General features: G+C 53.4%; 1 long non-coding RNA gene across 5 annotated transcripts; it reads left to right on the forward strand.

The window, feature by feature from the left end:
* Positions 1-823: 823 nt before the first annotated feature.
* LOC104858372 lies at positions 824-13881 on the forward strand. 5 transcript variants are annotated; one of them, XR_004518655.1, is made up of 5 exons: positions 824-1779; positions 2934-2969; positions 5117-5542; positions 6472-6657; positions 12531-13881. It is a non-coding gene; the product is annotated as an uncharacterized LOC104858372 (long non-coding RNA). The 5 variants fall into 5 exon arrangements; XR_779125.1 differs by having other exon boundaries at positions 5117-6657; XR_779127.2 differs by lacking the exon at positions 5117-5542 and having other exon boundaries at positions 12531-13879.
* The last annotated feature ends 303 nt before the right edge of the window (positions 13882-14184 follow it).

A 14184-nucleotide genomic window follows, 5' to 3' on the forward strand; every position in this document is an offset into this window, starting at 1 on the left:
TATAATTAGGTGGGGTACGGTGAGTCCTAATCCTATATGACTTAGGTGCTCATAAAGAAAAATTTAAGGGCCGGGGATTTAGCTCAGTGGTTCTGCCATCTGCTTCACAAGTGCTAAGGGCCCGAGTTCGATCCCCAGTACCAAAAAGAAAAGAAATTTGGCCACAGACACACGGAGGGTCCTCAGTTTGATCCCTGGTACCAGGGGGGAAAAAAAAGCAGCACACACATGGGGGATGATATGTGGACCTGAAGTCAGAGACCAATGGACACTTCAACAAGCCAAGGAGGGCCAGAGATCACTAGCAAGCCACCAGGAACTTGGCCAGAGATCTGGAACAAATCCTTCACAGCCCCAGAAGGGTCCACATTGCCAATCCATTCAGCTTGGACTTCCTGCCTTTTTGTTTGTTTTTTTGAGATGGGGACTCAATGCATTGCCCAGGCTTCTTTTGAACTCCTGGGCTCAAGCCAATCCTCCTGCCTCAGCCTCCCAATTCAGGTAGCTGGGACTATGGATGTGTGCCACTGCTCCCAGCTGAGAGAATATAATTTTGTTGTTTAAACCATCCAGGTCATGGTTCTATCACATTCCTAACCAAGAAAAGTTCACCATTGAATGTATTTTATGACGTGGAGGAACCTTAGTCAGCAGAGTCTTTGGCTGAAAAGAGCTAGGTATAGTGAGTGGCACATGCTTGTAATCCTAGCACTCTGGGAGACTGAGGCAGAAGGACTAAGTTTGAGCCCAGCCTGGGGAACTTAGCAAATTAGTGAGAATCTGCTTCAAAATTTAAAAAAAATTTTAAAAAAAAAGTGGCTGTGGATATAGCTCAGCATGGAGGCCCTACTTACCCCACCGTCGGACAGAGGGGGTGGTCTGAAGGGGTAGAACAGGGTTCCAGGGAGGCTTCTTGGGTTTTCTGCCAGGCACGGTCAGGTAGAATAGGTACTGAACTCAGTAATCCTTTAGGACAAAAATAGCAAGGTGGTACACTTTCCAAAGAAAAACAAAGTATGCTTTATAGACACCAAAGAAGAGGAAATGGGCAAACACTCGCAGCGAACAGCCAACGTGAGAAACAAAAGCAGCATAGAAAAGATGGGCCCAGCCTGGTAATAGTAACGTAAATGCCAATTAAGGTAATTTAATTACCATCTGCAGCCATCCCATTGTTGACACTTAAAACCTGCGGAAGCGTTGCAAGACCACGGTGGGAGGGTGCGTGGTGGCAGCGGCGTCTTGGAGAGGATGGGCCACCGGGTCAGAACTCCTTGAGGCTCGAGCTGGGGGCGTGGTTTCCAGGCCCCGCCCCGCGGGGACCAGGCGTGGCGGGTGCGGGTCTCCGTTTCAGGCTTTTCAAGCTGAAACAGTGCCCGGAGGAGGGCGTTGAATGAGGGTTTGGATAAGGCCAGGTTCTTTTCCATGTTTTGTAGTTTTGAAATGTTTACATAAAGCAAGTTTGCTGTCTCCCTCCCTCCCTTACTCTTTGCGTCTTTCCTCTTTTTCTATCAAGGGTTGAACTCCAGGCCTTCACACTGACCTACATCTTGGCCCCTTTAAAAAGTGTTCTATTTTGAAGGTCAACCTACTTGCCAGTCCTTCTGTCTCTCTTAGAAGCTATCTTTCTCTCAATAAATTGTTCCTCATCTTAAAACAAAAACAAAAACGAGATTTTATTTTGAGACAAGACCTTGCTAAGTTACTACATTGCCCAGACAGAGCTCAAACTTGTGATCCTCCCGCCACGCTCTTCGGGAAGCCACCGGCTGAAGCCAGGTCAGTCGTGGGTGTGGGTGTGGGGGGGGTCCCTGGGAAGCCACAGGGTGACTCTCTGGGTACCAGCAAGAGTTTGATTGACTGAGGCTGGGCGGATGGCCGGGATAAACGCAGCAGCCCCTCTTGGCCCAGGGCTTGGGTTCCGGCGGAAAGATCCAGACCACAGGGACAGGGAGTGGCTGGGGAGGAGCGGTGGGGCGGGACGGGGCGGGGCGGCAGAGCTGGCAGGAAGCCAGCTGGGCTTGCATCTGGCGAGCTGGGATCCACCTGCGGCCGCTGGCGTGGGGGTGATGGCAGTGGTGTGGGGATGGGGGGCTCATTTGAAAAACATTTCCTTTTTTGTGGGACTGGGGAATGGAACCAGAGGTGCAGTGATACTGAGCCAAGTTCCCAGCAATTTTTAAAACGTTTGATTTGGAGACAGGGTCTGCTGAATTGCCCAGGCTGGCCTCCTCAGCTGCCCAGAGTGCTGGGTTGTAAATGCGTTTTTTAAAGGAGTAAAAGTAAAACATCCCTCAGAAAATGTTAGGGACCTGACGCCGCCATTACGGGCCGCGTTTCGGGGTTCTTCATGCCTCCATGCCACTATCTTAAGTTTCCTTTTCCCAAGGCTGCCATAGTTTAGAAAAATGAAACTGAGCTTCTGCAAGAGTCAGTCCTTAAAAGGCAGCCCGGCTTGTGATAGGTTAAAAGTAGCCCGCCTGCTCACAGATGTGCAGGGGCCCAGCCCTGAACCAATACGAGGACCTCCTTCTTTTTCCCTCTCTCGGGGATCCGCTATCCTGAACAAAGTCTCCTGTCAGACCTATCAGAGTGTGGCCTTGTTGAGCGTCGCTGTTCCTCTTCAGAAAATGCGTGAAAAGTTTAGATGGAACAAATATGAACCAGGGAAAAAAGTCGTATCTACTACCTTGATATACTACACGTAATATAGATATAGATATACTTTTCTCTTTTCCTAGCATTTCTATGTGGATGGTATATAGATACAATCTGTATTCTTTCTTGATTTAACGATACCTAATGTAAATAAAATTCTTTCTGGGCTGGGGATTTAGCTCAGTGGTTCTGCCGCCTACCTCGAAAGCATAAAGACCTGAGTTCGATCCCTGGTACCAAAAAAATAAAAAAAATCTTTCTTCTTTGTTTTTCAGTGCTGGGGGACAAACCCAGGACCTCACACATACTTGGTAAGTGCTGTACCCCTGAGCTGCATCCCCAGCCCTTTTTATGTTGGACCAGATCTTGTTAAATTACCTAGTCTGCTCTGGGAGTTGCCCTTGCAACCCTCCTGCCTCAGCCTCCAGCTGGGATAATAGGTGTGCACCACCCCGTGCCTGTTTTCACAAAACTTCCTATAAAGAAAAATGTTAATGATTGGCCAGTTGTCACGGAGCACTTAATATATGCAAGGACTGTGACAATCTCCTGAAAAAGATGATCTTGTTTCTTTCTTGTTTTACACCAGTCTGAGAACCAGATAAAGACATTTTTTTTTTTTTTTTTTGGTACCAGGGATTGAACTCGGGTCTTTGCGCTTGCAAGGCAGGCCACCGAACCACTGAGCTAAATCCCCAGCCCCATAAAGACATATTTTCCAGGAGGGGCTGCTGCTGTGGACTGGCCAGGGCCTATGGGGAGCTGTAGGCAAGCTGTGTCCATCTCCCAGGCAGTGCCACTCGGGAGAGTCAGGCAGATTTCCCAGGTGACCCAAGATAATCTCCCAACTCCCTAACCACACCCTGAGCCCTTTGCCCTGTAAGGTGACAGAGACACAAACTCAAATTAGGATGGGGACGTCTTTGGGGCCATCCCTCTGCTCCCCACCTGGGATTAAAGGCTTGCACCACCACAGCTTTTCTGGCATTCTTTTTTTCTTATCATTTTTACATTTTTGCAGCGTGGTGGAGAGGCACTTTCCCCTCCCACCAGCCCTGCACGGATGGACAACCTTTGTTGCTTTTGGCCTTTTTAACTCTGTCCTGGTGGGTGTGAAACAGCAGCTCTTTGGGATTTGATTTCCATTTCCTCTATGTGCACACATTTTTTCTTGGTGGAAGTGAAGCTTAAAAATTGGGATTTTTTCAAATAAAAATTCCAATAGCTGTCATCTCTTCAAAAATGTCCCCACGTGGGCTCCTGCCACCACCCTCTTCCAGACGGCGCACAGTGCGTGAGGGTTGCCTAAGGGCTGCAGAGATCCTCCCTTCACCTGGCTGTCCTTCGCCACAGGTTCCTGTCCTCCTGCCCCAGAGTGCATGGGCCCTAGGTGGTTGGCTGTAAGAGGAAGGAGACTGGCCTCTGAGAGGACCCTGCATCCTGAGAAGGGCAGACGGGGTGTGGGACACAGACGCACAGGCGGGGACCCCGTGTGCCGGTGGAGGTAGGGAGCAGGACCCAGAGTCCTCAATAAAAGAGCGAGGAGCGCTGGCCCTCGCCTTCCCGGACCCCGCGATGCACACCCCGCTGCAGAGGGGCCCGGGGCTTCCCCTCACCACCTCCTCCTGTGTTCACGGTCTCGCTGCCGTCACAGACACCACGAGGGAGGCCTGTCCTCCCAGGACAGCGAGGCAGGCACACGGGGCGTCGTCTGGATGCAACCGTCCCACCTCCCACCCAGTCCCTTTTCCCCGTCCCCAGCCCCAAAGCGAAAGTCTCTGCACAGAAAAACACTCTATGTCCACCGGATTCTTTCCCTAAATTTGCCAGGGATCTGGGGTGTAGGATAAGAGATTTGTAATTTGCCCAGTTATCTGCCTAAGTGGACCAATGCGGGATAAATCTACAGAGTGACAGCAATTGCTGGATAAGCATCCCTGCGTCCTAAAATGTCAAGGGAGAAAGCTCCCTCTGTCAGACGCCGGCCCGCTTTCATTTCCAGTCTAACATTTCTAGCTCTACTTGGAGAACTACGCAAAGCTTCTGCCGGCGTGGAGGTCAAAGGACCACTGTGTAACTGGGTTTCTTTTCCTGGAGAATTAGGGGTGATTTGGGGGGCTGGCGGGGGCTGGCGACCGTGACAGGCTGGGAGCAGCCTGGACAGTCGTGCTCAGAGCCTCGGAGGGCACCGGCCCCGCGGACACCGTGACATAGCACCTCTGGGCCCCAGCCCCAGAGAGCCCCAGGGTGGGGACTCGTGACAGCAGCTGTAGGACGCTCGCCTCCTCAGCATGTGGGTGTTAGATGCTAAAGCCAGGGCGATCTCAAACACACAGCACGGCCAGTCAGCACGCAGTGTCTGCCACATTATCTTTTATTTATTTGTAATTGTTGTGGGTGTTTTGAGACAAGGTCTCTCTGTGCAGCCCAGGCTGACTTTGAATTCCTCCTGCCTCAGCCTCCCCACATCTGTATTACAAGCGTGCACTGCTGCGCCCTCCACCATGTCTTGAGATGCGGTTGGAACATGTGAGTCTGCTCCGGCTGGGGCGGCTCTTCAGTTGCTCTGATGGCGAGGCTGTACCTGCTCTGTGTCACGCGGTCCCCTCCACCCCGCTGTCCCTTTGGTGTGCAGCTTTGTGTAGAGTGCGGGTCCCGACATTCAGGGAGGGGAGGGACAGATGCACTTGGCCTCAGCTGTCTGGGCAGCCCCGGGTGCCCTCATCGCAGCCGCCCCCGCTCTGGAACCAGATGTCTCCACCAGGCCCTCGGAGGGTCGCACGGATGGCCTGGCTTCCATCTGGAAAATGCCAGGAGTGACAAAGACCAAGTGGCCCTCGCCTCCGTGGTGCTTATTGGTGGCCTGGAGACACAGTGGCTCCAGGTAGGGAATTGTGGCTGCTGGGATTACAGGTTATGCCACCACGCCCTGTTTAGAGGTACAATTTTATGATTTTGGATTTAAGTGTGACATTAAAAGCATAAGCAATAAAAGAAAAAATATACATTTGACTTCACATTAAAAACTGATATGCGTGGATGCTCACCAGCAAGAACAGTGAGATGACATGGAATGCGAGAAATGCACAAATCATGTGTCAGATACACAGAAGTTATTTCATGAAACAAAAAGTCTATTGAGTGCATCTTCGCAGACCTATCTAGAGAGAATTATTTAAATGTTCACACAAAATCTTGCACACAAATGGCTGCAGTAGTAAAATAGCCAAAATAATACCTGACTGCGCAGCAACTGATACATGGGAAGGTGCTTATATCCATAGAATGCTTATTATTCAGCTCTGAAAAGGGAGAGGTGCTTATACCACCTCGACGCGGATGAATCTCCCCAAAAAGCCAGGCACAAAAGGTGACAGGCTGCATGATTCCATTTATCTAACGAGTCCGGAGCAGGAAGATTCAGACCGACAGTGGGTGGGGATGATAACTTTACTGCAGCTAGGCCGGGATGCTGATTGCAAAGCCCATGTATGTTCTAAAAACCACTCCCCTCTGAGTGGTATGAGTTAGAGCTCAATTACAAGATAATACAACTTGACATGTTTATAGTCTGTCTCTGAATACGGTGCACCAATTAAAGGAGATACTGTTCTCCTTAAAGGAGTTCCCACGGAGCCGTTGGTGCAGTAGCCTGGGTGGGGCGATATTTAAGACGATTCCTACTATTCACCTGTTGCACATTTTGGTGCCGCTGCACATCACCTAGGGACAGGGAAGATATTCTCCTCACCAAGGACCGTGTTCTATATGTAGCTTGTGTTTGAACCTACTATTACCATTTTCTTCTTGTAGTCCTGATGCCGGTTACTGGGAAAAGCCTTCTTGGAGAGAACAGTAGAGGAAATGCCCAGATCATGACTCCCCGGGAAAGCTTTGGAAGTCGTGACCACTAGGTGCCCAGGGAGCTGCCTGAATCAGAGGATGGGTCGCGCGTTGGAAACACCCACGAGGCTGTGTAGGAAACGTCGCCGTGTTCAGGTGAGGAACTGGAGAAGTTGGCACTGCAGGGTAGCGGACAGCGCCGGTGCTGGTCCCTGACAGCCTAGAGCCAGAGCCGTGTGGGGCTGGAAGTGTTCCGCGCCGCCCATCCTGCTTCTCAGTCCCGTTCAGCGATGTAGAAATGTCAACAGCAACTGCCAGCTGTTTGTTATGAGGCTAAAATAAGTAAACAGACAAACCCCGAAGAAAGGTGACTGGTGCTTCTGGAGTGCCCAGCCGTGGCGAGTCTGGAAGAAAGAGCAGGACTTGCGGCCCTGGGGCCCCAGACACTGGGGGGACATAGTAAGGGACAAGTCCGGGAAGTGCTGGCTCCTCTCCTACCATGGCAGGGCTGAGGGGTGCGAGGCTTCACCGCTCTCAGAAACCACATCATGTCTGCAGGGAGGTGTAGAGCAGGGCTGGGACTCCTGGCGTATGGGTCCCGGCACTCAAGTTCAGAGACGGGACGGGCCTTGCACAGAGCCACAGCACTGAACAGGGATGAATCTAAGGCAGCAAATGTAGTTGGTTCCCGAGGGACAGAGACCCCGAGCCCCTGCAGACCCTCGATTATGGCCTGGATGCTGAGCGCCAGCACGGCACGCTCCGTTTCCCATTTCCTCCTGCCCCGGAGTGGCTACAGGGCAATGCTTGGCGGAAGTGCTCACCCCAGATTATGGCCCAACCTGCCTCAACTCCTGCCTCTACATTGCAATCCGTGACCCCAGGGCAATGCCCTTTCACCAGATGAAGCCTGTCTGAAGGCCCGGGGAGTCCAAACTTCTCCTTACCCCAGTACTGGCCCCTGGGGTCAGGTGACCATGCTATGTAACAGCCACCTGCCTCAGAACTCAGAACATTCCAGACCAACTGCCCAACTGCCTCAGAACCCAGAACATTCTGGAACAACTGCCCACCTGACAGTGGTATAAATAGCTTCACCCACCTGACAAATCTAGATGAGCAGTTGACTGGGAACGGGGAAGGTGGCCTGGCGGGCTGGGATGTAGACCAGTGCAAGTCTGTGGTCTCTGGTGACTTATCTTCCATGCCCTCCAAATCCTTACACCTTCCTGTTCAATTTCTTCGGCTCATCAGCCAGGCCAGCGGTGATCTCTTGGGCCAAGGCCCCCTCAGGCCCTAGGACATCTGTCAGGTCACTGCCTGTGTCCAAGTCCTTACTGTTGTCCTTGGTGTTGGACCTCTTCCTCGGCTCCTTCTACTATTTGAGAGCTCAGTTCGATTTCTTGGACTCCCAGCTCTCCCACCCCAGGAGACAGAGATTGAGGCCGTGGGACAGGGCTCAGTGTGCAGCCACAGCTCCCCGCTCTTGCGTCCTGGCCCCTGTGGGGCTGCAGGGAAGGGGAGGGGTCTCAGTGGTGAGTGAATGGAGAGAGGTGTTGACGTGGTCTCCATGGCCTTCTTCTGCAGCTCTAACAGGCACTGCACACACCCATCTCCTTCTGAAAAGCGCTGCTGAGCTGCTTGTGCAGCGCCCTCATCTCGGCCTGTTCTCCCTGCAGCCTCACTTTGGCTGCCTGCTGGGGGTGGGGAAAGGGAGTCAGACCAGGGGCAGGCTGGGGCTAAGGATGCTAGGACCCCAGGAGCCCTTCCCTAGCTTTCCTCCTAAACCACTGTGCTAGGCAGGCTCCTCAGTTATGTCATAAGAGCCCATCTTTGTTGTGCTTGAGCCATGGTTTGGATGTAGCCCACAAATGGACCCCTGGGAAATGCCCACCCATAAGAGGTAAAGCATCTCCAGAGCCTGCAGCAGGGAAACAGCTGGGACCCAAGTTGCCCCAAGTTGCCAGTTGCTTGAATACTCTGAGAATCATGCTTCTGTAAGAGGGCAGGTACAGGGGCAGGAGCCTGACCTGTCTCCTGCCTGGCCTGGCCAAGGCTTCCCCTTCCCTCCCTTGCTGGTAATGACCGACACCCTTACTGAGAGGTAGTCTGATACTGGCCAAAGGCAGCATGACCTTTCCTGGATGCCAGTTACTGGGTGCTGTGTCTGTCTGCACCCTGACACCTTGCGGTCTGAGGTGCTCTCTGGGGAATGAGGGATATATGTCTTTGGACAGGAGAGCTGTGTTTGGAGAAGAGCTGGGTGTAGGCCTTTGTCTCAGATACTGTGGGAGCCTGGGGTGGAGGCGATGTTGAGGGTGGTGCCCTGTGGCCCCAGAGGAACTCAGCCCTCAGGACCCCACCCATGTAGCTCCTGTCTGTTGCCTCACCCCTTGCTCTGTGACCTCATTTTCTTTGTGCTTTTCTTCTGGCCAGCCAGCCAGGGCCCAGGGCCATCACCCTGATGCCCGATTGCCCAGGAGGGTCCCTCACCCATGCTGCTGGTTGCATGCTGCAGGGAGGGGCCAGGTCAGTTTAAGGACAGGCTGCTGTGCTCTGTGGCAGGTGGCAGCATGTGGCCTTTATGGCTAGGGCCAGTGAGCTCCACTGGGCAGCCTTGGCTAAAACAGGCTTAGTACCGATCGTGATCCCCTTTCCCTCTGCAAAGGACACAGGAATACCAATCCAGGATCAAGGCCACCTCCCAACACCCTTGTTCTGCCATGGTGGAGCTATCGCCTCAATTGATATTTAAGGAACCGAGGACACACTGAGCTTTACTTTCATCTGTAAACTAGGGATGGCAAGACTAACCCCGGAGAATACTAAGACAGTGGGCTTAGCTACCATATCCGGGGGACGGATTCAGCTGGTATTTGCTATTACAATTATGGTTGGGTGCAGGTGGTGTGATCGTAGGTGCCAGGTGTCCCTGTTCTGATTTCTGATTTCTCAACATCTTTCCACATCCTTGAGCAGGTGGCTGGCATCCCAGGGGCACTGGTGACTACGGGACAGGCAGCACCCAATTTGTGGCTCATTCAGCAGGGCAAAGGGAGCACAGGGCTTTGGGCTGGTGATCTGAGCAGGGTAGACAGAAGATGCCAGGCAGCAGGGCACATGTACTTTCTGGGCAAGTGGATCGCTACAGATTCTTACTGTTATCAGGGAAAAGGTGAAGTGGAAGCCCAGGCTGTCTGCGGGTGGGGCCTGGAGCGAAGTGGTTGGGAAGGGAAAGATTTTGAACACAGCAGGGACCCCGTGTTCCCTTAGCAGAGGCAGCAGGCCTCGGGGTGGGTCCAGTCCCTTTTGGAAAGACTGCATCCCAACTGGTGGGTGTCCACTCTCGTGTGCCCACGCCCAGACGCAGCCCTGTGGGGTCAGCGGGTGCCTGGAGCTCACCACCTGTGTCACCAGGCTGCCAACCAGGATGGGAGGTGGAGTGGGCAGAGGAGCTCTTCACTGGCCAGGCCCGTCTGGCCATGCACTCACGGTGGGCTTTACTGATGATGGCAGACGAGGATGGGTGGCTGGTGACCAGGCTGGTGGCCCTGAGGTCCGGCCCCCTAGAGGACAAGGTGTTGGTGGGGAGAAAGAACCTGGGAGTCCGGCTCCAAACCTTCCTTTTGTTAAGTCTGCAACTTCCCTGTTGACCCTTGATCTGGTGACACTGCACACTGCCCCGACAGGTGACAAAAGGGGACTGAAGGATGTGGCCTCACATCTCTGTGCTGAGGGGGGTAGGGTGGTGTTTGCAGGGGCTGAGTTCCGAATCAGTAATCTGGGGTCAGTGTGACTTCTGCTGGGTAATTTTGGGCATTAAACAGTCCTAGGGAGGGGAGAACAGGAGTGGGCAGTCAGAAGGCCTGGTCCTGATCAGGTGACAGCAGAGGGTGACAAAGGCACACAGAGTGACAAGGACTGTCACGTGGGCTGGAAGCCCTGGACGAAGGGCAGTGGGGTGGGTCCTGGATCCCCAGGAGGAGGCTGAAGTTTGCTAGGCAGCCTCAGCGGCACCGCTGAATGCCCCGGGCACCTGGGAGGTCATCTGGGGCCAGTGAGGAATGCGTAGGGATGAGGCCCTTACTCGGGCTGGCCAAGGCGTGGGATGGGATAAGGAGGAGAGAGAAGCAACTCTCTGGGGTGCCCGCCCACCAGCTAGCCCGGTCCCATCCCACTGTGGGTGGCAGCCCCTCCCTGGCATTTGCATACTCCCAGCGCTGCCACCCCTCACACGCCCACCTTCCGGGCCCTGGAGACCACGTGGTCCATGATGGTGGCCAGCTCCAGGCTGTCCTCCTCCTGCTCTCACAGGTACACTTTGTAGAGGTTGTACAGGTTCTCAAGTACACTTCACAGAGGTTCTCCAGGATCTGGGACAGGGAGGTTGGATCTGTGGGGGAAGGGCAGGGCTCGGCAGGGGCCAGGGCCCTCTGAGCAGCTTGGTCTGGCGGGTGCGGGCCTCGGCCTCGCTTGTCACAGAGGCTGCGGTGCTGTTCCGGGTGGCGTCGTGCACTATTGAGGGCCGGCGCTTGCAACTGCATCTCAGTGTCCACCTGGAGTTTGTGTACCTTGCGCTGCAGTCTGAGCTCACGCGGCTCCTTGGAGCGCATGCACTGTGGCAGTGTCTTTCCCCAGGTGCCTGCACCACCCGCATGGCTTCCTGGAACACCGCTCACGCACCAGCTGTGAAGGACACTGGGTCAGGTCCAGGCAGTGCCCACCTGCCCTGGCTGTTCTCACTGTTCTGGCCCCTGGACTCCTGGTGTCTGGCAGGCACTTTATGCTGCCCTCGAAGCTGTATCTTGTTCCATGCCAGCCCCCCTGCCCACTGTCTTGCTGCCCTGACTAGCATCCAACATGGGAGCCGGCTCTGTGGACATCTGCTCAGCCCCAGCCCGTGACACTTTCTGAGCTTACAGCTCCACAAACTCCTTCTGGTTTGCAAATGCCCCCAACGTGAAAGATCTGCTGTCCGCAAAGCCCCATCGTGTTAACTACCATGTTTTGAGCCCTGGGCATGTGCTAGGCATTCATTTAATCTCTACAAAGACCCCATGAGCACTGCACCATGACTGCTCCCATTTACAGAGGAGAGAAACATGAGATACAGAAAGGTCACTTAGCATTTATACCATGAGGCTCCAGCCTCTCCCTCCTCCCCTGGTCCCTAATCACTCTGCTACTCCTCATTGCCTATGCCCTCCAATACCTTGTTCAATTTCTTCGGCTCATCAGCCAGGCCAGCGGTGATCTCTTGGGCTGAGGCCCCCTCAGGCCCTAGGACATCTGTCAGGTCACTGCCTGTGTCCAAGTCCTTACTGTTGTCCTTGGTGTTGGACCTCTTCCTCGGCTCCTTCCACTATTTGAGAGCTCAGTTCGATTTCTTGGACTCCCAGCTCTCCCACCCCAGGAGACAGAGATTGAGGCCGTGGGACAGGGCTCAGTGTGCAGCCACAGCTCCCCGCTCTTGCGTCCTGGCCCCTGTGGGGCTGCAGGGAAGGGGAGGGGTCTCAGTGGTGAGTGAATGGAGAGAGGTGTTGACGTGGTCTCCATGGCCTTCTTCTGCAGCTCTAACAGGCACTGCACACACCCATCTCCTTCTGAAAAGCGCTGCTGAGCTGCTTGTGCAGCGCCCTCATCTCGGCCTGTTCTCCCTGCAGCCTCACTTTGGCTGCCTGCTGGGGGTGGGGAAAGGGAGTCAGACCAGGGGCAGGCTGGGGCTAAGGATGCTAGGACCCCAGGAGCCCTTCCCTAGCTTTCCTCCTAAACCACTGAGCCCACTTCCTGTCCAAGCACTTCCTCCAGAAAGACCTCACCCCGGCCCCATAGGGTGTCTCAGGCTGTAGCCCAAAGGTAGTTCCAGGTCCTCTCATGACCCAGAGTCCCCCACCCTTACAGCACCTCATGCCCATCACTAAAGGTGGTGTCCCCAGCGTCCTACAAGGCAGCCCCAGTGTGGGCCCCGCATACTGAGTTGTAAGTAATGGCTGTGAGGTACGTAACCCCCATCTGGAACTCCTTTGCAGACATCGGCATCCCATTTTCCAAGGGTCAGAAGGCTCAGAGTGGTTAAATGAGCATCCCAAGACAGCCCGGCTCAGCACGACCTTCCCCACTACATGCCTTGGATGTGGCGGTTGTCAGATATCACCCTGCTCCAGGATCGCTTCCCCAGATTCAGCAGCGTCTCAGCTCTGAGCACCCCTGCTCCTTCCCCAGAGTGACTTTGTAGCGCTTCTTGCAATACCTACAATAAAAGTACTTTTGCTTCGAGCTCTTCTCGGATTCCTCTTCCTCTTTCTACTTGGGAGAGAGACAGGCCTACTGAGGGTGAGTCTGGTGACTCCTAGACCCCAAACCCAGCAGAAGTAATATAAACGGGGGGTTCATCCGGGATGGAAAGACGACCACCTCAACCGCAGACGTGGTCAGTATACCCAGCCTAAATGGGAGTGAAGGCAAGAGGACCCTCCAGCCTCTTGACTTGCTTTCCCGAGGACCCCTGTCCCCCCACCCCCATGGAAGTCTTCTGGCTGGGCCCCTTATACGGTAGAAAATTTTCCTTCCTGCTGGACCAAGTGCAGTTTCTGACCATTGAGGCGGAGACTTGGTCTTTTATCCTTGTGGCTTAGTGGCGGAGCTGCTTAAATTCAGGAACACCTATGGTAAAGCCGCAGGGGTTCCTCCTGGTCCAGTTAGTCAGTGTCCACGGGTGAACGGGGAGGAAGGAAAGACTCCCATCATGTCCAAGCAACTCCTCTGCCTGTGTGCTCTGAGAAGCAATTTAATTTCTTCCATACCATTTCTGAGCTCCGTCTCTCCCTAGAAACCAGACAATTCATTACTCGAATGGGCTTTCCTAGTTGGGTTGTCCTTTTTGTCAGGCCACCAGTAGGAGCAATGGTTAGATTCTTCACATCTACTTGTCTAGACAGAAAAATCTGGATTTGTCACCTATTTTGCCATACTTCAGTAATTCCAGATATTTTTAAGGAGGACATGAAAGCCTGTTTGGGTCCTGGAGAGTTAGTGTCAGGGGACCCCATTACTTGCTTTGTGAGGATTTTACAGACCTACCCCTTTTAAAATATTACAGGCTTGACTACCAAAAACATGATTTGAGGACCTCCTTCACCTTACACTTTCAGTTCTCCCCTCTGAAAGCATCTGAACACCTCCATGATTCAGCCGTGATGGCTCTATGAGGAGCCTTATGGATAGAATTGTTTTTGAGAAATGATGGCACCAATGCTTTTTCGTATATAAGAGAAAGTATTGCAGTCCCAGACCTCCCAGGAGTAGAGGAAATTTCCTCTATTAAGGGCTTCGGTAGAACTAACCCATGTAGCAAGCCGGGCTGAGTTTCCTGGGACCAGAGCCCAGACTATGAGGTAGGAGATGCCCTGCCTGACACAGGTTGGGGGTGCTTTGTTTAGGGATGCCTGTCAAAGGTCTGCCTCGGTTGGCCACGTGGGATTAGATGAGCCTGGGTTTAAAGATGGAGTCTTCCTCTCTTCTCCTTGTTACTCATCTGCTACATGGGAGTTGGGTCCTGAGCCATTCTGCTGCATTGTCCTCTGGAATATTTCTTCATCCTTGGAAAGATTTAGCTCCTCAATCCCTTAAGTACAGGTTCTTATCTTTGATTATACTGAGGCTTGGGTACACTATGTTTTGGGG

The sequence above is a fragment of the Fukomys damarensis genome, unplaced genomic scaffold (genome assembly GCF_012274545.1).
Source record: "Fukomys damarensis isolate Sample0158 unplaced genomic scaffold, DMR_v1.0_HiC HiC_scaffold_23, whole genome shotgun sequence".
Lineage (NCBI taxonomy): Eukaryota > Metazoa > Chordata > Mammalia > Rodentia > Bathyergidae > Fukomys > Fukomys damarensis.